General features: G+C 44.9%; 1 pseudogene; it reads left to right on the top strand.

Moving 5' to 3' along the window:
* Positions 1-5,227: 5,227 nt before the first annotated feature.
* On the top strand, positions 5,228-22,005 carry LOC135558117 (ras-related protein Rab-12-like; annotated as a pseudogene).
* Positions 22,006-23,754: the final 1,749 nt, after the last annotated feature.

The raw sequence follows: 23,754 nt of genomic DNA, 5'->3' as shown, positions 1-23,754 counted from the left end.
TCGAGATACATTTTCAATTTGTCAAAAGGTTTTATGGTGAGTATTGTTTTTCTGTTTTTAAATTGACTGATAATTTCTAAATAATATAAAAATGATATCGTAAATAATGTGAAGAGGGGGTTTGTTCTGCGCCCACTTCTTTTTATGGATAAACAATCTTCCATGAAAGATAAACAAATGAACAATGAAAGTTAAATCAGGGTCCATATCATTTGGATCAAAATCCAAACTCCAAAATGGTCTGACATAAGAACAGTCCCAAAATAAATGGTTGAGTCTCTGGGTCACAACCACAAAATATACATTTGTTATCAATAGCTATTTTAAATCTGTGTATAATAAAGGTCTTTACAGGGTCGATTCTATGAATGAGTTTGTATGATACTTCTTTCACTTTATTAGATAAGCAATATTTGCAGGACAACGAGACTTTGTTCCAGTTTACTTGTCTTAGGGCTGCATTCCAGTACATTTTAGCAGAGGGAATAGTAACATCTTGACATAGTTCTCATATACAGTGAAGGAAAAAAGTATTTGATCCCCTGCTGATTTTGTACATTTGCCCACTGACAAAGAAATGATCAGTCTATAATTTTAATGGTAGGTTTAATTGAACAGTGAGAGACAGAATAACAACAACAAAATCCAGAAAAACAAATGTCAAAAATGTTATAAATTGATTTCCATTTTAATGAGGGAAATAAGTATTTTTTTAAACAAAAACAACTTTTCCCCTTCAGGAGACTGAAAAGATTTGGCATGGGTCCTCAGATCCTCAAAAGGTTCTACAGCTGCACCATCGAGAGCATCCTGACCAGTTGCATCACCGCCTGGTATGGCAACTGCTCGGTACCAGTACATCACTGGGGCCAAGCTTCCTGCAATCCAGGACCTATATAATAGGCAGTGCCAGATGAAAGCCCAGAAAATTGTCAAGAGACTCCAGTCACCCAAGACAGAGTGTTTTCTCTGCTACCGCACGGCAAACTGTACTGGAGCGCCAAGTCTTGGACCAAGAGGCTTCTAAACAGCTTCTACCCCCAAGCCATAAGACTGCTGAACATCTAATCAAATCGCCACCAGACTATTTACATTGACCCCCCCCCCACCCCCCATTTGTTTTGTACACTGCTGCTACTCTCTGTTTATTATCTATGCATAGTCACTTCACCCCTACCTACATGTACAAATGACCTCTAACCTCCCACACTGACTCAGTATCCCTCGCCCCTGTATATAACCTCGTTATTGTTAAGTAATTATGTTACTATTTATTATTTTTTACTTAATTTGGTAAATATTTTCTTAACTCTTCTTGAACTGCACTGTTGGTTAAGGGCTTGTAAGTAAGTATTTCACTGTAAGGTCTACTACACCTGTTGTATTCAGCATTGCACTGTAAGGTCTACACTTGTTATATTCAGCATTTCACTGTAAGGTCTACTACACCTGTTGTTTTCAGCATTTCACTGTGAGGTCTACCTCACCTGTTGAATTCAGCATTTCACTGTGAGGTCTACTACACCTGTTGTATTCAGCATTTCACAGTGAGGTCTACCTACACCTGTTGTATTCAGCATTTCACTGTGAGGTCTACTACATCTGTTGTATTCAGTATTTCACTGTAAGGTCTACTACACCTGTTGTATTCAGCATTTCACTGTGAGGTCTACTACACCTGTTGTATTCAGCATTTCACTGTAAGGTCTACACTTGTTGTATTCAGCATTTCACTGTAAGGGCTACACTTGTTGTATTCAGCATTTCACTGTAAGGTCTACTACACTTGTTGTATTCAGCATTTCACTGTAAGTGCTACACTTGTTGTATTCAGCATTTCACTGTAAGGGCTACTACACTTGTTGTATTCAGCATTTCACTGTAAGGGCCATACTTGTTGTATTCAGCATTTCACTGTAAGGGCTACACTTGTTGTATTCAGCATTTCACTGTAAGGGCTACACTTGTTGTATTCAGCATTTCACTGTAAGGGCTACACTTGTTGTATTCAGCATTTCACTGTAAGGGCTACACTTGTTGTATTCAGCATTTCACTGTAAGGTCTACTACACCTGTTGAATTCAGCATTTCACTGTGAGGTCTACCTCACCTGTTGTATTCAGCATTGGGCCTGTAAGTAAGCATTTCCCTGTGCAGATTGAAGCGAACGCTGTTGAAAGAGACGTTATGACCAGAAAAATATCACATGACTGAAATTTATGTTTACTGACAAAAGATAGTAGATGCATCTTTAATCAGAATTTTAAAAAACGCTATTCAAAGTGCTCTTCTCACACAGCATGGCCCCATTTCTTCAGGTCCTTGAAGGACATCTTCTGACTGATGTCCCCTACACCTGATGTTTCTCAGCCATATCTTCCTCCTGAATAATTGCAAAAACGTGTGTAAGATTTAATCTCACATTTTTATTGAATTCACAATTTTGGGATGAATTTCACACTTTGTTTTTATTTTATTTTATGGAAATATGACTGACCATTATCTCGAGCCTTACAAGAGCAGCTTCTACCCTCTCCAGGAGTAGAAGAGGCCTGAGCAGTTTCTGGGAGTCTACAACACCAGTTGTTTTTTAATGTCTTTTCTGGGACTCCAAGCCATTGTGTGTGTGTGGGGGTATATAGGCCAGTGTTCTGTTTAAATGTGAGGGTTGTGTTATCCATCCTCGTTCTCTTATACATCTACACTGATGTTTTAAATAGTTCTTTAGATGCTCGTGAGTCTGAAGACACCTCCTGTCACCTGAACCACCTGCAGACCATCTGAACTACATTAGGCATCATCTGCGGGATGTTGGGTCTATGCTTAAGGTATCCTGTTCTCTTTCTCTCCTCTAGTTTCTGCGGGATGTTGGGTCTATGCTTAAGGTCTCCTGTTCTCTTTCTCTCCTCTAGTTTCTGCGGGATGTTGGGTCTATGCTTAAGGTATCCTGTTCTCTTTCTCTCTTCTAGTTTCTGCGGGATGTTGGGTCTATGCTTAAGGTCTCCTGTTCTCTTTCTCACCTCTAGTTTCTGCTGGATGTTGGGTCTATGCTTAAGGTCTCCTGTTCTCTTTCTCTCTTCTAGTTTCTGCTGGATGTTGGGTCTATGCTTAATAGTTCATTTAGTAGTGTCATGGTTGTTATAACATCTGTGGTAGTATAGTGTAGTTTGTAGATACTAGTTTATGGTTATGTCCTCCATCCCTGGTTTGTTTGTAATAGTACTCTACGGTTCATTGAGACGGCAGCCATGTTGTTGTTTGTCTCCCTCTGTATGCGTGAGAGGAACGCGATGTAGAAGTCAGAAGAAAAGCAGCCTTTGTTGCTACTCCTCTAACATTGTCACTGACCGTGTCCTGCTATGGTTATTAGTTTATATGGACTCCATCTCTGGAGACGTCTGGGGGTTTCTAACAGACGTTCAAATGTATGTAATAAATCATGAGAAGAAGTCATTTGGAGTAACTATTGTATGGTGAGGCACACATTAGTTGGCTGTGTAATCAGTAGCGGTGCTGTATCCATGACTGCCCATCGAAGCATATCACCAAAGCAATGATCACTGATCAATTAAAAAATGCTAGCTACCAGTAACGAAACAAAACTACAGCTTGGTTTAACACAATTAGCACGAGGCAGCATGGCTAGCTAACGTTAGTTTACCAACGTGTCTAGGATAAGTTACAGCCAAGGCTAATCCCAGGGTGCACTGCACAATTAATAGAAGCCATCATTTCTTACACTGGGTCATAGCAATGTCATTTATCAAACTGTAAAACACCAATGTGTTTTCTTTTTTGGTTGATCCATACGTGATATCAGGTTGGGTGAAGGAGAGGTTTGGGGACTGTTGAGTTGATGAAGGTAACTCGGAGTGGACATGACGATTTATTGTGTTTCCTCTGTCCAGAGAGAAAGGGCTCTCCGGATTACGAGATTAAGGGACAAGAATTGCGAGGTGTTTTTCTTTCTGGAGCAGGGCGCTGTTGAAAGGAATGATAATGGGGGTGGCGTTTAAGTGTTGAGGAGGAGCAGTTTGAAAGGAATGATAAACGGGGGTGGCGTTTAAGTGTTGAGGAGGAGCAGTTTAAAAGGAATGATAAACAGGGGTGGCGTTTAAGTGTTGAGGAGGAGCAGTTTGAAAGGAATGATAAACGGGGGTGGCGTTTAAGTGTTGAGGAGGAGCAGTTTGAAAGGAATGATAAACGGGGGTGGCGTTTAAGTGTTGAGGAGGAGCAGTTTGAAAGTGAACATTCCTGGTGTCTGGGACACCTGTCGTTCTGTGATACGTAAATATGGTGGGGGGAAAAGGAGAAGACATTATCTATCATGCTGAGGTTTGATGCAGATTTGTTTTTACCAGATAAGGTCAAGGTAGGAAGTGTTAGTTATCCCGTGAGAGTTTTATGTTCCGAAAATATGACAGTGTTTTAGGTGTCAAATTTATGGAAGGGTGTTGGAGGGAATTGCCTAGATGTGAGAAGTGTGCAGGAGGGCATGAGACAAAGGCATTTGTGGTATCGGTGGAGAACGTTGTGTGTGTTTAGTTGTGGGGGTGATTATGGGGCTGTTCGATCGGAGGTGTCCGGTGAGAGAAAGGCAGATTGAGGTTGCCAGGGTTACAGTAGTACAGAAGGTGTTGTATGCTGAAGCAGTGAAGAGAGTGGTAGAGGAAGATGGGTACAGGGTGAGGGATCCTGAGAGGATTCCTGAGAGGAGGCAGAGACCATGAGAGAGCGATGGGGAAGAATAAGTGCTTCAGTCAAGTGGGGGGGGTTCATTTAAAATTGAGCATTTATAGCCATGGTTGTTAATTATACTGCAGAAATGGATCAAAGTCACAGAAAATGGAGGTTGTGGTGGCAGCGGCTGAGAAGTACTGACTGCAGAACAGCGCTGCAGGGTAGTGATACATCCTCAAACCGTTGGTCTGGAGTCAGATTAGATAGGGCTATTAAATAGTGGAATGGGTGGTGGGTTTTTATAGGGTTAAATAGTGGAATGTGTGGTGGATTTTTAGAGAGGGCCAATAGTTGTCAGGGCAATTCCCCCCCCATGTTGTATTATTGTATCAAAAGAATATAATGTAGAAAGGACATGAATGGCCTCACACACACCAGTACAGTAGGTGGCGATGTATGCACCTGGAAGTTGGATGCGATCCTGCCAACCAAATCCCAACGAAGAAGAAGAGGACTGGCGAGATTTTATGGTGCCTGCGGTGACGTAATGAACATGCTCCCAGGATCCGCTTGACAGTCAGCAGCTAAACAACATACTTGGAAGTTGAAAAACTTTCCTGAACTAACTCATTTAAAAGACTATAGAAAAGTGATCTTCTCCCATTTTAAAGCGTATATAGCTAGGGGTTCAAATGTGGAATTATTGATGGATTCGAGGTATGAAATCAAGCGGATGGCCGGTGGCGGGGGATCAGCGAATGCTTCCCCCGCTTTGGGGGCACAGTCTCGCCGCAGGAAGATGCCGCCGAGGCCCGCTGATTACAAACTTCAAATTATCATTATCGGCTCCCGTGGCGTGGGAAAAACCAGTCTAATGGAAAGATTTACAGACGACACTTTCTGTGAAGCATGCAAATCAACTGTTGGTAAGGAATGGTCATCTAATGTCCGTTACTAGCCAAACTATCTGAAAACAAGTTATGTTGTTTTGATCCAAGTCTAGTCACGTTTGCGTTGCATGACTTGTCAGTGAGAAATGCAACCAACCTTTATCGTTGAACATCTACTTACTGTGGGGTGGGTATAATTTGTGTTACGTTCAAAACAGGAATCTGTTACACAAACTTCATAAATAACAAGGTTGTTCAATAAACAACGCATACAAAAGTTGTTTAACTGCAGAATAAGATGTCAGGGGTAAGGAGTGGGTTAATGTCATGGAGTTTTCACTCACTACGTTATATTCCGGGAAATGTCTGTCCTCACTCCTGGTATCCTATGGACAAACGTTAAGAATAAACTACGTGGTGAGTTGATGCCTATTTCGTTAATTAACTAGTTGAATTGATCATGTTACTTTTGTATGCGTTGTTTGTTGAACAACCTTGTTATTTATGAAGTTTTTGGAACAGATTCCTGTTTTGAACGTAACACATGATACCCACCCGCTACTGTGTGGCCATGGTAGTTGACAGAAGTTGTAGTAAAATCTAATCTGAAAAGCAGAAGTTGGTAAATAACTAAAAGGAAAGACTGCCATATGGTGAATTACCCTTGAGAATGTGTTGACACGAATCTGTACATCATAGCAGACATCTCGTACTACTGTAATTTGAGCCATGTCCAGCAGATGTAGCAGTACTACCACAGATAGAACAATGAGACAGATATGTCACCGGATGTATAAATGTGAAGCATCCGCTTGACCTTTTCCACTCACTACCAAATATGGCCGACAGTGGGAGAAGCTTGAACCGAAATTCTGCATATTTTATCATCGATGAAACATTTGTCCGCAATTAAATTTTTCGGTACCCAAAACTACAAACTGTTATGAACAGAGTGGACTAAGTTATGTAGACTTTTACCCATTGCGAATTGAGTGACCACGCATGCGTACTTCACGCAGGAGGCGTTCCCTGACGGAAATATGCAGATGAACTCTAGAACGCGTCAATAGGAACTCGCTATGTCGTGATTGGCTCTGCCCACTTTGACTCAATAGTTCCCGTTGGAAAAGACAGGCTGTGGTGTATCTGGGTTTAGTTATGCAGATCTTTGGTACTACTGACTGAGGGAACGAACTGTTCTCTTGCTAGAGATTGGTGTTGTTAGGTCAGTGCATTTTAAGGTCTGATTGGTTTTGGTTCGATTCGTAAAAAAAACAAAAAATCACGGATTTCATTTTTATAATTAATAAAAAAAAAACAAAAAAACATGAAGTGCAGTAAGAAATAATGATGTTACAATGATTTTAGAGCTTTTTAAAGTTAATTGCAAAACCAAAAATAGTTAACATTCAATTGCCAAAACATTGAAAATATTCCATTCTCTCTGTCAGGTCCACATTGGGGAGGGGGGGTATTACTTACTTTTTTATTTGATGACATAATTATTTTTTATTCCTTAAAGTCATCTCAACTCTGCCCAGGCAGTATCAGAACACTAGAGTAGAGCAGTAGAGCACTAGGGCAGAGCGGTAGAGCACTAGAGTAGTAGAGCACTAGGGCAGAGCAGTAGAGTAGTAGAGCACTAGGGCAGAGCAGTAGAGCACTAGGGCAGAGCAGTAGAGCTCTAGAGTAGAGCAGTAGAGCTCTAGAGTAGAGCAGTAGAGCTCTAGGGCAGAGCGGTAGAGCACTAGGGCAGAGCTCTAGAGTAGAGCAGTAGAGGAGTAGAGCAGTAGAGACATTTACATTACATTTACATTTAAGTCATTTAGCAGACGCTCTTATCCAGAGCGACTTACAAATTGAGCACTAGAGTAGAGCAGTAGAGCACTAGGGAAGAGCAGTAGAGCACTAGGGAAGAGTGCTAGACTAGAGTAGTAGAGCACTAGAGTAGAGCACTAGAGTAGTAGAGCACTAGGGCAGAGCAGTAGAGCACTAGGGCAGAGCAGTAGAGTACTATAGTAGAGCACTGCAGTAGAGCACTAGGGCAGAGTAGTAGAGCACTAGGGCAGAGTAGTAGAGCACTAGGGCAGAGTAGTAGAGCACTAGGGCAGAGTAGTAGAGCACTAGGGCAGAGCAGTAGAGCACTAGGGCAGAGCAGTAGAGCACTAGGGCAGAGCAGTAGAGCACTAGGGCAGAGCAGTAGAGTAGTAGAGCACTAGAATAGAGCAGCAGAGCACTAGAGTAGAGCAGTAGAGCACTAGACTATAGTAGAGCACTAGAGTAGAGCAGTAGAGCATTAAGGCAGGCGCTAAAGTAGATCACTAGAGTAGAGCACTAGGGCAGAGCAGTAGAGCACTAGACTAGAGTAGTAGAGCACTAGAGTAGTAGAGCACTAGAGTAGAGCACTAGAGTAGTAGAGCACTAGGGCAGAGCATTAGAGCACTAGAGTCGAGTAGTAGAGCACTAGAGTGGAGTAGTAGAACACTAGGGCAGAGCAGTAGAGCACTAGAGTAGAGTAGTAGAGTACTAGAGTAGAGCATTATGGCAGAGCGCTAAAGTAGATCACTAGACTAGAGGAGTAGAGCACTAGGGCAGAGCAATAGAGCAGTAGAGCACTAGGGCAGAGCAGGTAGAGCACTAGGGCAGAGCGCTAGACTAGAGTAGTAGAGCACTAGACTAGAGGAGTAGAGCACTAGGGCAGAGCCGTAGAGCACTAGAGTAGTAGAGCACAAGGGCAGAGCAGTAGAGCAGTAGAGCACTAGGGCAGAGCAGTAGAGCACGAGTGGAGCAGTAGAGCACTAGAGTAGAGTAGTAGAGCACTAGATTAGAGCACTAGAGTAGAGTTGTAGAGCACTAGAGTAGAGTAGGAGAGCACTAGAGTAGAGCACTAGAGTCGAGTAGTGGAGTAGTAGAGCACTAGAGTGGAGCAGTAGAGCAGTAGAGCACTAGACTATAGAGCACTAGAGTAGAGCAGTAGAGCATTAAGGAGCACTCCTGGTATCTAGAGTAGTAGAGCACTAGGGCAGAGCACTAGAGTCGAGTAGTAGAGCACTAGGGCGGAGCAGTAGAGCACTAGGGCAGAGCAGTAGAGTACTATAGTAGAGCACTGCAGTAGAGCACTAGAGCAGAGTAGTAGAGCACTAGGGCAGAGTAGTAGAGCACTAGGGCAGAGTAGTAGAGCACTAGGGCAGAGCAGTTGTAGAGCACTAGAGTAGAGTAGGAGAGCACTAGAGTAGAGCACTAGAGTCACTAGTGGAGTAGTAGAGCACTAGAGTGGAGCAGTAGAGCACTAGAGTAGAGCAGTAGAGCACTAGACTATAGTAGGCACTAGAGTAGAGCAGTAGAGCATTAAGGCAGATCGCTCACTCCTGGTATCTAGAGTAGTAGAGCACTAGAGTAGTAGCAGCATTAGAGCACTAGAGGAGTAGTAGAGCACTAGAGTGGAGTAGTAGAGCACTAGGGTAGAGCACTAGGGCAGAGCAGTAGAGCACTAGAGTAGAGTAGTAGAGCACTAGAGTAGAGCATTAGGGCAGAGCGCTAAAGTAGATCACTAGACTAGAGGAGTAGAGCAGTAGAGCACTAGAGTAGAGTAGTAGAGCACTAGAGTAGTAGAGCACTAGTGTAGAGCAGTAGAGCACTAGAGTAGTAGAGCACTAGGGCAGAGCATTAGAGCACTAGAGTGGAGTAGTAGAGCACTAGAGTAGTAGAGCACTAGAGTAGAGCAGTAGAGCACTAGAGTAGAGCAGTCGCGCACTAGAGTAGAGCACTAAGTAGTAGAGCACTAGGGCAGAGCAGTAGCGCACTAGGGCAGAGCACTAAAGTAGAGCACTAGACTAGAGCAGTAGAGCACTAGACTAGAGCAGTAGTCCACTATGGCAGAGCACTAGAGTAGTAGAACACTAGAGTAGTAGAACACTAGAGTAGTAGAACACTAGAGTAGTAGAACACTAGAGTAGTAGAACACTAGAGTAGTAGAGCACTAGCGTAGGAGAGCACTAGGGCAGAGCACGAGAGTAGTAGAGCATTGCAGTAGAGCACATGACTACTTTTTTCATGCTCTTTCTCTCTCCCTCTTCCCTCTCCCTGCAGGAGTAGATTTTAAGATCAAGACGGTGGAGCTGAGAGGGAAGAAGATCAGGTTGCAAATCTGGTGAGTCAAAAGGAACAGGAAGTCATCAATCAGTCTCTTTAATAACTTCCTGGTTCATTTCCTCTGTCTCACTTATTCTGTTTCACTACCTCACACAGACTGATTTACTGCACAGTAGTGTACTGGACTGTACCCATTAATCTGGGCTCCACCACTGTCAGTCAGCCTCCATGTAACCCTGCTCTACCTAGGGTACAGCAAATCAAATTAAATCAAATTTGATTTATTAGTCACATGTGCAGAATACAGTGAAATGCTGACTTATGAGCCCCTAACCAACAATGCAGTTTAAAAACAATATGGATAAGAATAAGAAATAAAAGTAACAAGTAATTAAAGAGCAGCAGTAAAATAACAATAGTGAGACTATATACAGGGTACCGGTACAGAGTCAATGTGGAGGTTATATACAGGGGGTACTGGTACAGAGTCAATGTGGAGGCTATATACAGGGGGTACCGGTACAGAGTCAATGTGGAGGCTATATACAGGGGGTACCGGTACAGAGTCAATGTGGAGGCTATATACAGGGGGTACCAGTACAGAGTCAATGTGGAGGCTATATACAGGGGGTACCGGTACAGAGTCAATGTGGAGGCTATATACAGGGGGTACCGGTACAGAGTCAATGTGCAGGGGCACCGGTTAGTTGAGGTAGTATGTACATGTAGGTAGAGTTATTAAAGTGACTATGCATAGATGACAACTGAGAGTAGCAGCGGTGTGAGAGAGGGATTTGATTAGGGCAATGCAAATAGGTAGTCATTTGATTAGGTGTTCGGGAATTTTCAGGGCCTTCCTCCGACACCGCCTGGTATAGAGGTCCTGGATGGCAGGCAGCTTGGCCCCGGTGATGTACTGGAGCACACGCACTACCCTCTGTAATGCCTTGAGGTTGGAGGCCAAGCAGTTGCCGTACCAGGCGGTGATGAGACGAGTCAGGATGCTCTCGATGGTGCAGCTGTAGAACCTTTTGAGGATCTGAGGACCCATGACAAATGTTTTCAGTCTCCTGAGGGGGAATAGGCTTTGTCGTGCCCTCTTCACAACTGTCTTGGTGTGTTTGGATCATGTTAGTTTGTTGGTGATGTGGACACCAAGGAACTTGAAGCTCTTAACCTGCTCCACTACAGCCCTGTCGATGAGAATGGGGTGTGTGCTTGGTCCTCTTTTTCCTGTAGTCCACAATCCTCTCCTTTGTCTTGATCATGTTGAGGGAGAGGTTGTTATTCTGGCACCTCACGGCCAGGTCTCTGACCTCCTCCCTATAGGCTGTGATCAGTTGTAGAGTAGAGGTTGACCGATTAATTGGAATGGCCGATTTCAAGTTTTCATGACAATTGGAAATTGGTATTTTTGGACACCAATTTGACCGAAAAAAAATAATATATATATATATATTTTTAAAACACCTTTCTTTAACTAGGCAAGTCAGTTAAGAACACAGTCTTATTTTCAATGATGGTCTCGGAACAGTATATATTTTTAAACCTGCATATTTAGCTAAAATAAATCCAGGTTAAAAAGGCAATATTAACCAGGTGAAATTGTGTCACTTCTCTTGCGTTCATTGCACGCAGAGTCAGTGTATATGCAACAGTTTGGGCCGCCTAATTTGCCAGAATGTTACGTAATTATGACATAACATTGAAGGTTGTGCAATGTAACAGGATTATTTAGACTAATGGATGCCACCCCTTAGATAAAATACGGAACGGTTCCGTATTTCACTGAAATAATAAACGTCTTGTTTTCGAGATGATAGTTTCCGTATTCGACCATATTAATGACCTAAGGCCCGTATTTCTGTGTGTTATTATGTTATAATTAAGTCTATGATTTGATAGAGCAGTCTGAGCGGTGGTAGGCAGCAGCAGGCTCATAAGCATTCATTCAAACAGCACTTTCGTGCGTTTTGCCAGCAGCTCTTCGTTGTGCGTCAAGCATTGTGCTGTTTATGACTTCAAGCCTATCAATTCCCGAGATTAGGCTGGTGTAACCGATATGAAATGGCTAGCTAGTTAGCGGGGTGCGCGCTAAAAGCGTTTCAAACGTCACTCGCTCTGAGACTTGGAGTAGTTGTTCCCCTTGCTCTGCATGGGTAACGCTGTTTCGAGGGTGGCTGTTGTCGATGTGTTCCTGGTTCGAGCCCAGGTAGGGGTGAGGAGAGGGATGGAAGCTATACTGTTACACTGGCAATACTAAAGTGCCTATAAGAACATCCAATTGTCAAAGGTTAATGAAATACAAATGGTATAGAGAGAAATAATCCTATAATTCCTATACCAACTTCAACCTAAAACTTCTTACCTGGGAATATTGAAGACTCATGTTTAAAGGAACCACCAGCTTTCATATGTTCTGAGCAAGGAACTTAAACGTTAGCTTTCTTACATGGCACATATTGCACTTTTACTTTCTTCTCCAACACTTTGTTTTTGCATTATTTAAACCAAATTGAACATGTTTCATTATTTATTTGAGGCTAAATTGATTTTATTGATGTATTATATTAAGTTAAAATAATTGTTCATTCAGTATTGTTGTAGTTGTCATTATTATAAATACATTTAAAAAATTGTCAGATTAATCGGTATCAGGTTTTTTGGTCTTCCAATAATCGGTATCGGCGTTGAAAAATCATAATCGGTCGACCTCTAGTGTAGAGTCGTGCCTGGCCGTGCAGTCATGAGTGAACAGGGAGTACAGGAGTGGACTGAGCACGCACCCCTGAGGGGCCCCTGTGTTGAGGATCAGCGTGGTGGATGTGTTGTTACCTACCCTCACCACCTGGGGGCAGCCCGTCAGTAAGTCCAGGATGCAGTTGCAGAGGGAGGTGTTTAGTCCCAGGGTCCTTAGCTTAGTGATGAGCTTTGAGGGCACAATGGTGTTGAACGCTGAGCTGTAGTCAATAAACATCATTCTCACATAGGTGTTTCTTTTGTGGAGTGTGGAGTGCAATAGAGATTGCATCATCTGTGGATCTGTTGGGGCGGTATGCAAATTGGGGTGCGTCTAGGGTTTCTGGGATTGTCGTGTTGATGTGAGCCATGAAGGCCTTTCAAAGCACTTCATGGCTACTGATGTGAGTTCTATGGGTCGCTAGTCATTTAGGCAGGTTACCTTAGAGTTCCTGGCTACAGGGACTATGGTGGTCTGCTTGAAACATGTTGGTATTACAGACTCGGACAGGGAGAGGTTGGAAATGTCAGTGAAGACACTTGCCAGTTGGTCAGTGCATGCTCGCAGTACACGTCCTGGTAATCTGTTTTGCCCTGCAGCCTTGTGAATGTTGACCTGTCTAAAGGTCTTACTCACATCGGCTGCGGAGAGCATGATCACACAGTTATCCGGAACAGCTGGGGCTCTCATGCATCTTTCAGTGTTTTTTGCCTCGAGCGAGCATAGAAGTAGTTTAGCTCGTCTGGTAGGCTCGTGTCACTGGGCAGCTCTTGGCTGTGCTTCCCTTTGTAGTCTGTAATAGTTTGCAGGCCCTGCTTCAGCCGACGAGCATCACAGCCGGTGTAGTATGATTCGATCTTTGTCCTGAATTGACGCTTTGCCTGTTTGATGGTTCTTCAGAGGGCATAGCGGGATTTCTTATAAGCTTCCGGGTTAGAGTCCCGTTCCTTGAAAGCGGCAGCTCTACTATTTAGCTCAGTGCGGATGTTGCCTGTAATCCATGGCTTCTGGTTGGGATATGATAATAATACGTACTAATAATAATAATAACAGGGCAAGCCTATAGACCCAAGCCACTAATAATAACATCAAGGCAAGCCTATAGACCCAAGCCACTAATAATAACAACAAGGCAAGCCTATAGACCCAAGCCACTAAAGCCACTAATAATAACAACAAGGCAAGCCTATAGATACACTTTCCTACTCGTTCATTACTGCTGCAGTGCCTTTTGTAGTGCTGAGTGGAAATAGGAAGAACGTACATTTTACGTCTTATAGAAGTGTTGACAGTGCTGAGTGTAGGTCGTCATTGTAAATAAGAATGTGTTCTTATTGACTGACTTGCCTAATTTAAATAAAGGTAACAACAACAAAAAAACATTGTACAAGACACACTCAGTCTGGACAGATGGTCTGGAAAACCTAACAAATGGATCCAGTCTGTGATATGTCCTGTCTCTATCTAATAGATCCTGTCTGTGTTGTGTCCTGTCTCTAATGGATCCAGTCTGTGATGTGTTCTGTCTCTAATGGATCCAGTCTGATATGTGTTCTGTCTCTAATGGATCCAGTCTGATGTGTGATGTGTTCTGTCTCTAATGGATCCAGTCTGATATGTGATGTGTTCTGTCTCTAATGGATCCAGTCTGATATGTGATGTGTTCTGTCTCTAATGGATCCTCTAATAGATCCAGTCTGATATGTGATGTGTTCTGTCTCTAATGGATCCAGTCTGTGATGTGTCCTGTCTCTAATGGATCCAGTATGTGATGTGTTCTGTCTCTAATGGATCCAGTCTGTGATGTGTTCTGTCTCTAATGGATCCAGTCTGATATGTGATGTGTCCTGTCTCTAATGGATCCAGTCTGATATGTGATGTGTCCTGTCTCTAATGGATCCAGTCTGTGATGTGTTCTGTCTCTAATGGATCCAGTCTGTGATGTGTCCTGTCTCTAATGGATCCAGTCTGATATGTGATGTGTTCTGTCTCTAATGGATCCAGTCTGTGATGTGTTCTGTCTCTAATGGATCCAGTCTGTGTTGTGATGTGTTCTGTCTCTAATGGATCCAGTCTGATATGTGATGTGTTCTGTCTCTAATGGATCCAGTCTGATATGTGATGTGTTCTGTCTCTAATGGATCCAGTCTGTGATGTGTTCTGTCACTAATGGATCCAGTCTGATATTTGATGTGTTCTGTCTCTAATGGATCCAGTCTGATATTTGATGTGTTCTGTCTCTAATGGATCCAGTCTGTGATGATGTCCTGTCTCTAATGGATCCAGTCTGTGATGTGTCCTGTCTCTAATGGATCCAGTCTGATATGTGTCCTGTCTCTATCTAATGGATCCAGTCTGTGTTGTGATGTGTTCTGTCTCTAATAGATCCAGTCTGTGTTGTGATGTGTTCTGTCTCTAATGGATCCAGTCTGATATGTGATGTGTTCTGTCTCTAATAGATCCAGTCTGTGTTGTGATGTGTTCTGTCTCTAATGGATCCAGTCTGTGTTGTGATGTGTTCTGTCTCTAATGGATCCAGTCTGATATGTGATGTGTTCTGTCTCTAATAGATCCAGTCTGATATGTGATGTGTTCTGTCTCTAATGGATCCAGTCTGTGATGTGTTCTGTCTCTAATGGATCCAGTCTGATATGTGATGTGTTCTGTCTCTAATGGATCCAGTCTGTGATGTGTTCTGTCTCTAATGGATCCAGTCTGATATTTGATGTGTTCTGTCTCTAATGGATCCAGTCTGATATTTGATGTGTTCTGTCTCTAATGGATCCAGTCTGTGATGTGTCCTGTCTCTAATGGATCCAGTCTGATATGTGATGTGTTCTGTCTCTAATGGATCCAGTCTGTGATGTGTTCTGTCTCTAATGGATCCAGTCTGTGATGTGTTCTGTCTCTAATGGATCCAGTCTGATATGTGATGTGTCCTGTCTCTAATGGATCCAGTATGTGATGTGTTCTGTCTCTAATGGATCCAGTCTGTGATGTGTTCTGTCTCTAATGGATCCAGTCTGATATGTGATGTGTTCTGTCTCTAATGGATCCAGTATGTGATGTGTTCTGTCTCTAATGGATCCAGTCTGATATGTGATGTGTTCTGTCTCTAATGGATCCAGTCTGTGATGTGTTCTGTCTCTAATGGATCCAGTCTGATATGTGATGTGTTCTGTCTCTAATAGATCCAGTCTGTGATGTGTTCTGTCTCTAATGGATCCAGTCTGATATGTGATGTGTTCTGTCTCTAATGGATCCAGTCTGTGATGTGTTCTGTCTCTAATGGATCCAGTCTGATATTTGATGTGTTCTGTCTCTAATGGATCCAGTCTGATATTTGATGTGTTCTGTCTCTAATGGATCCAGTCTGTGATGTGTCCTGTCTCTAATGGATCCAGTCTGATATGTGATGTGTTCTGTCTCTAATGGATCCAGTCTGTGATGTGTTCTGTCTCTAATGGATCCAGTCTGTGATGTGTTCTGTCTCTAATGGATCCAGTCTGATATGTGATGTGTCCTGTCTCTAATGGATCCAGTATGTGATGTGTTCTGTCTCTAATGGATCCAGTCTGTGATGTGTTCTGTCTCTAATGGATCCAGTCTGATATGTGATGTGTTCTGTCTCTAATGGATCCAGTCTATGTGATGTGTTCTGTCTCTAATGGATCCAGTCTGTGATGTGTTCTGTCTCTAATGGATCCAGTCTGATATGTGATGTGTTCTGTCTCTAATGGATCCAGTATGTGATGTGTTCTGTCTCTAATGGATCCAGTCTGTGATGTGTTCTGTCTCTAATGGATCCAGTCTGATATGTGATGTGTTCTGTCTCTAATGGATCCAGTATGTGATGTGTTCTGTCTCTAATGGATCCAGTCTGTGATGTGTTCTGTCTCTAATGGATCCAGTCTGATATGTGATGTGTTCTGTCTCTAATGGATCCAGTCTGTGATGTGTTCTGTCTCTAATGGATCCAGTCTGATATGTGATGTGTCCTGTCTCTAATGGATCCAGTCTGTGATGTGTTCTGTCTCTAATGGATCCAGTCTGATATGTGATGTGTTCTGTCTCTAATGGATCCAGTCTGATATGTGATGTGTTCTGTCTCTAATGGATCCAGTCTGATGTGTGATGTGTTCTGTTGATCCAGTCTATGTGTGATGTCTCTAATAGATCCAGTCTGTGATGTGTTCTGTCTATAATGGATCCAGTCTGATATGTGATGTGTCTCTGTCTCTAATGGATCCAGTATGTGATGTGTTCTGTCTCTAATGGATCCAGTATGTGATGTGTTCTGTCTCTAATGGATCCAGTCTGATATGTGATGTGTTCTGTCTCTAATGGATCCAGTCTGATATGTGATGTGTTCTGTCTCTAATGGATCCAGTCTGATATGTGATGTGTTCTGTCTCTAATGGATCCAGTCTGATGTTGTGATGTGTTCTGTCTCTAATGGATCCAGTCTGATATGTGATGTGTTCTGTCTCTAATGGATCCAGTCTGATATGTGATGTGTCCTGTCTCTAATGGATCCAGTCTGTGATGTGTCCTGTCTCTAATGGATCCAGTCTGTGTTGTGTTCTGTCTCTAATGGATCCAGTCTGATATGTGATGTGTTCTGTCTCTAATGTCTCTAATAGATCCAGTCTGATGTGTGATGTGTTCTGTCTCTAATGGATCCAGTCTGTGATGTCTCTAATGATCCAGTCTGTCTCTAATGGATCCCAGTCTGATATGTGATGTGTTCTGTCTCTAATGGATCCAGTCTGATGTGTGATGTGTTCTGTCTCTAATGGATCCAGTCTGTGATGTGTTCTGTCTCTAATGGATCCAGTCTGATATGTGATGTGTTCTGTCTCTAATGGATCCAGTCTGATATGTGATGTGTTCTGTCTCTAATGGATCCAGTCTGTGATGTGTTCTGTCTCTAATGGATCCAGTCTGATATGTGATGTGTCCTGTCTCTAATGGATCCAGTCTGATATGTGATGTGTTGTGTCTCTAATGGATCCAGTCTGATATGTGATGTGTTCTGTCTCTAATGGATCCAGTCTGATATGTGATGTGTCCTGTCTCTAATGGATCCAGTCTGATATGTGATGTGATGTGTTCTGTCTCTAATGGATCCAGTCTGATATTTGATGTGTCCTGTACCTCCAGGGATACAGCTGGTCAGGAGAGGTTCAATCCAGTATAACCTCCGCTGATATTTGATGTGTCTCTACTACCGTGGGGCCAAAGGGATAGTACTGGTCTATGACATCACCAAGCAGGAAACCTTCTAATGGACGACCTTCCCAAGTGGATGAAGATGATCGACAAGGTCAGACTAAAAACTCTTGGAACAGCTTTTGATAGCTTGGTTGGTTTTCAGAGAGTGAGTTTTAGAATCCCAATGTAGTAGAGTAGTACCCCCCATCCCGCCTCGACCCTGGTCTTCCAGTACCCCCCACCCCCTCAACCCTGGTCTTCCAGTACCCCCCCCCACCAATCCCCCCTCAACCCTGGTCTTCCAGTACCCCCCCCCCCCACCCACCCTCAACCCTGGTCTTCCAGTACCCCATCCCCCCCCCACCCCCAAACCTGGTCCTCCAGTAACCCCCCTCAACCCTGGTCTTCCAGTACCCCACCCCATCCCCCCAAACCAGGTCCTCCAGTCTTTTATAATGTGTTCTGTCCTAATGGATCCCCCTCAACCCTGGGCTTCCAGTAATGTGTCCCCCCCCCCATACCCTGGTCCTCCAGTAACCCCCCTCAACCCTGGTCTTCCAGTAAACCCCCCCCCGACCCTTGTCCTCCAGTAACCCCCCTCGACCCTGGTCTTCCAGTAACCCCCTTCCCCCTTGGTCCTCCAGTAACCCCCCCACCCCCTCAATCCTGGTCTTCCAGTAAACCCCCCACTCGACCCTGGTCCTCCAGTAACCCCCTCGACCCTGGTCTTCCAGTGACCCCCCCCAACCCTGGTCCTCCAGTAACTTTTTTAGAGCACATACTAGTGCACTAATCTCTCCTCTTTCATTGGTCAGTATGCTTCAGAGGAGGCAGAGCTGCTGCTAGTGGGGAACAAGCTGGACTGTGAGACAGACCGCATCGTCACTAAACAGACTGCCGAGAGGGTGAGTTACACACTGATCTAGGATCAGATAACCGCCGTTATCCTCAGATCATTAAAGGGAGGAAATATATAAATGAGGTCAGAGTTCCGTCTCTCCGCTTCACAGCTCTGTACTGGTTTTGACTGACAGACGGTTTGAACTTTGAACTGCGCGAAACGACAAGAAGTCGACCCCATCCCGCCCATTCATTGGGTAACTTTTGTTGTTTTCTGAGTGAGGGGAAATGCTGTAAGTCAAGAGGAGTCAATATGTTCTGAAAGAGGAGACGTTGAGGACCAGAATGCACTCCGTTCTATTCTCACCAAAATTACAATCTGTCTGAAGTGCGTCTTGAAAGCCTAACACTGTAAGTTTTGTATTTTATAACTTAGCTAGCCCACCTGACCCAGATTGCGATTTATAATGGATCGTTTTTAGGATTGTGTTAATCAGCAACAGTAGTTGTGTGATGGTGGGGATGCGGGGCTGTGTTCCAAACAAAACAAAATGACAAATGTCCTTGACTTCAATTCCTCAACGACACAGCTAGGAGAGCTACAAAAAAACACCTTTTATAGTTGGAGGATCCGTCCTTGAGTCATAAAACTGCATTGAAATGACTTGAAATGACTCACAGAAAGAGAGTCGTGTGTCGACTTGGAGACTCCAGTCAGTCCTCTCTCTCAAACCCTTGTCGTCATTTTTGTTTTGTTTTTTATATTTCACCTACCCCACATTGTCCAGGAATATTCTTATGTTACTGAATGTATCAGAGTATATTCAGATGTCGTTATTAATAAATGCTGTGAAAAGTTCAGCAAATGTAACATTCACATCAACAGTGTGATGTTTGGATTCAGTCTGGTCAGGTGAACTGTTGAGTCCTCACCTTTTGGTCTAATTATTTCCCCATTTATCTCCAAACTGTTCTCTTTCAATTGCTACAATTGTTATGCATTTGCTTTTATAGTTGTTCTGTTAGAAATGTTTCAATTTAGCCCTATCCAGATAGGCCAATTCCCACGAGTGTAAAGGGTTAATTCCGCTCTAGATTAAACATTTACATTTAAGTCATTTAGCAGACGCTCTTATCCAGAGCGACTTACAAATTGGTGAATTCACCTTCTGACCTCCAGTGGAACAGCCACTTTACAATAGTGCATCTAAATCATTTAAGGGGGGGGGTGAGGAAAGGATTACTTATCCTATCCTAGGTATTCAGCTTTTGAAGAGGTGGGGTTTCAGGTGTCTCCGGAAGGTGGTGATTGACTCCGCTGTCCTGGCGTAGTCAATCACCACCTTCCGGTCCTCCAGACACCTTGAAACCCCACCTCTTCAAGGAATACCTAGGATAGATACAGTGCCGAGAGGGTGAGTTCCTTCACCCCCCTTAAATGATTTAAACACAGACGTCGCTCCTGTTACAATTGCTCACCTCATCAATGCACAATGTAAATGTCACTGCTTCCTTCACATTCCTCTGAAGATCCACTGAAGAATCTGACAGTTAAGGAAAAACCTTGAGTTGTACATTACCCAGAGTTCTGAGTGCTTTAAAATTTGATCAGGAGCCTCCCAAGTGGCACAGAGGTCTAAGGTACTGTGTCGCAGTGCTTGAGGCATCACTACAGACCCGGGTTCAATCCCAGGCTGTGTCCACAGCTGGCCGTGACCGATGAGCGGCGCACAATTGGCCCAGCGTCGTCCGGGTTAGGGGAGGGTTTGGCCGGCCATGATTTCCTTGTCCCATCATGCCTTAGTGACTACTTTAAGGCGGGCCGGGCGCATAGTCGACATAGTCGCCAGCTGGACGGTGTTTCCTCCGACACATTGGTGCGGCTGGCTTCCGAGCGGTGTGTTAAGTAGCAGTGAGGCTTGGCAGGGTCGTGTTTCGGAGGACGCATGGCTCTCAACCTTCGCCTCTCCCGAGTCCGTACACGGAGTTGCAGCGATGGGACAAGACTGTAACTACCAATTTGATATAACGAAATTGGGGAGAAAAAAAGGGCTAAATTATAATCTTGCCTTATACCCCGGGAAACAACACTACAGAAGTTCCATTTCTCTCCACAGTTTGTCTCCAGGATATCTGGGATGCGTTTCTGCGAGGCTAGTGCCAAGGATAACTTTAACGTGGAGGAGTGCTTTCTGAAACTAGTGGACGACATTCTAGCAAAGGTGAGTAGTTACCTCACTGTGCTCTTGTTGTCTCTGCTATAACTAAAAATATATATTTTATTATTTTCTATGTAATGATTTTTTTTTTAGTATTAGTTTCCTGTTACTGTACGTATATTATTAAGTGATAATAGTCTTCAATGTGTTTTATAGTATTGTGATTAGTCATTTTTGTTTGCCACACCAACTGCTGCTTTAAGCATTGACTCAGACAAGGAAGGATGTCATTGAACCCTATTTTCTATTCTTTGTGATCAGGTGTGTACCTATTAACTACTTCTTCTTCCTGTCTATGTCCTGTCTACTTCCTGTCTACTTCCTGGCTACTTCCTGTCTTCTTCCTGTCTCACCAAATGCCTATGGAGTATTTCCTAAAATGTTTTCCTATAATTCCCAATATTGTCTTGTGTGTTACTGTAGCCTGTATAACATGTAGCTGTAGCCTGTATAACATGTAGCTGTAGCCTGTAATAACATGTAGCTGTAGCCTGTAATAACATGTAGCTGTAGCCTGTATAACATGTAGCCTGCCTGTATAACATGTAGCTGTAGCCTGTATAACATGTAGCTGTAGCCTGTAATAACATGTAGCTGTAGCCTGTAATAACATGTAGCTGTAGCCTGTAATAACCTGTAATAACATGTAGCTGTAGCCTGTAATAACATGTAGCTGTAGCCTGTAATAACATGTAGCTGTAGCCTGTATAACATGTAGCTGTAGCCTGTATAACATATAGCTGTAGCCTGTATAACATGTAGCTGTAGCCTGTAATAACATGTAGCTGTAGCATGTAGCTGTAATAACATGTAGCTGTAGCCTGTATAACCTGTAATAACATGTAGCTGTAGCCTGTAATAACATGTAGCTGTAGCCTGTATAACATGTAGCTGTAGCCTGTATAACATATAGCTGTAGCCTGTATAACATGTAGCTGTAGCCTGTATAACATGTAGCTGTAGCCTGTATAACATGTAACAGCTGTAGCCTGTATAACATGTAGCTGTAGCCTGTATAACATGTAGCTGTAGCCTGTAATAACATGTAGCTGTAGCCTGTATAACATGTAGCTGTAGCCTGTAATAACATGTAGCTGTAGCCTGTATAACATGTAGCTGTAGCCTGTATAACATATAGCTGTAGTAGCCTGTATAACCTGTAATAAAGACATTCTGTTTCTACTGTCTGTTAACTTCCTGTTCTGTCTTCCTGTCTCATCAGATGCCTCTGGAGATTCCCAGTAGGGAGCTTTCCAACAGTATCCTGTCTCTGCAGCCTGAACCAGACGTTCCCCCTGAGCTCAACCCGCCACGCATGCGCTGTTGCTGAGACATGTAGCCCCTTCCACCATCCTGTAGCCTGTAATAACTCCACCATCCACCCTGCTGAGACCCCCTCCTGTAATAACATGTAGCTGTAGCCTAACCCCTGTATAACATGTAGCTGAGCCCCCACCTCCACCATCCTCCCTGCTGAGACCCCCTACCCCTTCCACCTCCACCATCCTCCCTGCTGAGACCCCCCCTACCCCTTCCACCTTCCACCATCCACCCTGCTGAGACCCCCTACCCCTTCCACCTCCACCATCCTCCCTGCTGAGACCCCCCTACCCCTTCCACCACCCCCCTGAGACCCTTCCACCTCCACCATCCTCCCTGCTGAGACCCCTACCCCTTCCCCTCCACCATCCCCTTCCACCTCCACCATCCTCCCTGCTGAGACCCCCCTACCCCTTCCACCTCCACCATCCTCCCTGCTGAGACCCCCTACCCCTTCCACCTCCACCATCCTCCCTGCTGAGATCCCCCCTACCCCTTCCACCTCCACCATCCTCCCTGCTGAGACCCCCCCTTCCACCTCCACCATCCACCCTGCTGAGACCCCTACCCCTTCCAACTCCACCATCCCCCTGCTGAGACCCCCTACCACCTCCACCTCCACCATCCTCCCTGCTGAGACCCCCCTACCCCTTCCACCTCCACCATCCTCCCTGCTGAGACCCCCTTCCACCTTCCACCTCCACCATCCACCCTGCTGAGACCCCCCCCCTTCCACCCCACCATCCACCCTGCTGAGACCCCCACCCCTTCCATCCACCATCCCTGCTGAGACCCCCCTACCACTTCCACCTCCACCATCCTCCCTGCTGAGACCCCCTACCCCTTCCACCTCCACCATCCTCCCTGCTGAGACCCCCTACCCCTTCCACCTCCACCATCCACCCTGCTGAGACCCCCTACCCCTTCCACCTCCACCATCCTCCCTGCTGAGACCCCCTACCCCTTCCACCTCCACCATCCTCCCTGCTGAGACCCCCTACCCCTTCCACCTCCACCATCCTCCCTGCTGAGACCCCCCTACCCCTTCCACCTCCACCATCCTCCCTGCTGAGACCCCCCTACCCCTTCCACCTCCACCATCCTCCCTGCTGAGACCCCCTATCCCTCCACCTCCACCACCCCCCTACCCCTTCCACCTCCACCCCACCCCCCTACCCCTCCATCCACCCTGCTGAGACCCCCTTCTCCACCTCCACCATCCTCCCTGCTGAGACCCCCTACCCCCTTCCACCTCCACCATCCTCCCTGCTGAGACCCCTACCCTTCCACCTCCACCATCCCCCCTGAGACCCCTTCCACCTCCACCATCCTCCCTGCTGAGACCCCCTACCCCTTCCACCTCCACCATCCTCCCTGCTGAGACCCCCTGAGACCCCCTACCCTTCCACCTCCACCATCCTCCCTGCTGAGACCCCCTATCCCTTCCACCTCCACCCTGCTGAGACACCCATCCTCCCTGCTGAGACCCCCTACCACCCTTCCACCTCCACCATCCTCCCTGCTGAGACCCCCCTACCCCCTTCCCCTTCCTCCCCACCCCCTACCCCTTCCACCTCCACCATCCTCCACCTCCACCCTGCTGAGACCCCCTACCCTGCCCCTTCTGGCCACCAGAGGGCAGCAGAACCAAGCAGCAGTCTGGAAGCCTCCCAAATTGCACTATTCTCTTCATAGTGCACTTTTGACCAGTCTTTCTAGGGGACAGGCTGTCATTTGGGACGTAGGCTCAGGTGTTCCT

The sequence above is a fragment of the Oncorhynchus masou genome, chromosome 17 (genome assembly GCF_036934945.1).
Source record: "Oncorhynchus masou masou isolate Uvic2021 chromosome 17, UVic_Omas_1.1, whole genome shotgun sequence".
Lineage (NCBI taxonomy): Eukaryota > Metazoa > Chordata > Actinopteri > Salmoniformes > Salmonidae > Oncorhynchus > Oncorhynchus masou.
Note: the sequence above shows the minus strand (reverse complement) of the source record. Positions and strands in the feature narration are given on the sequence as shown.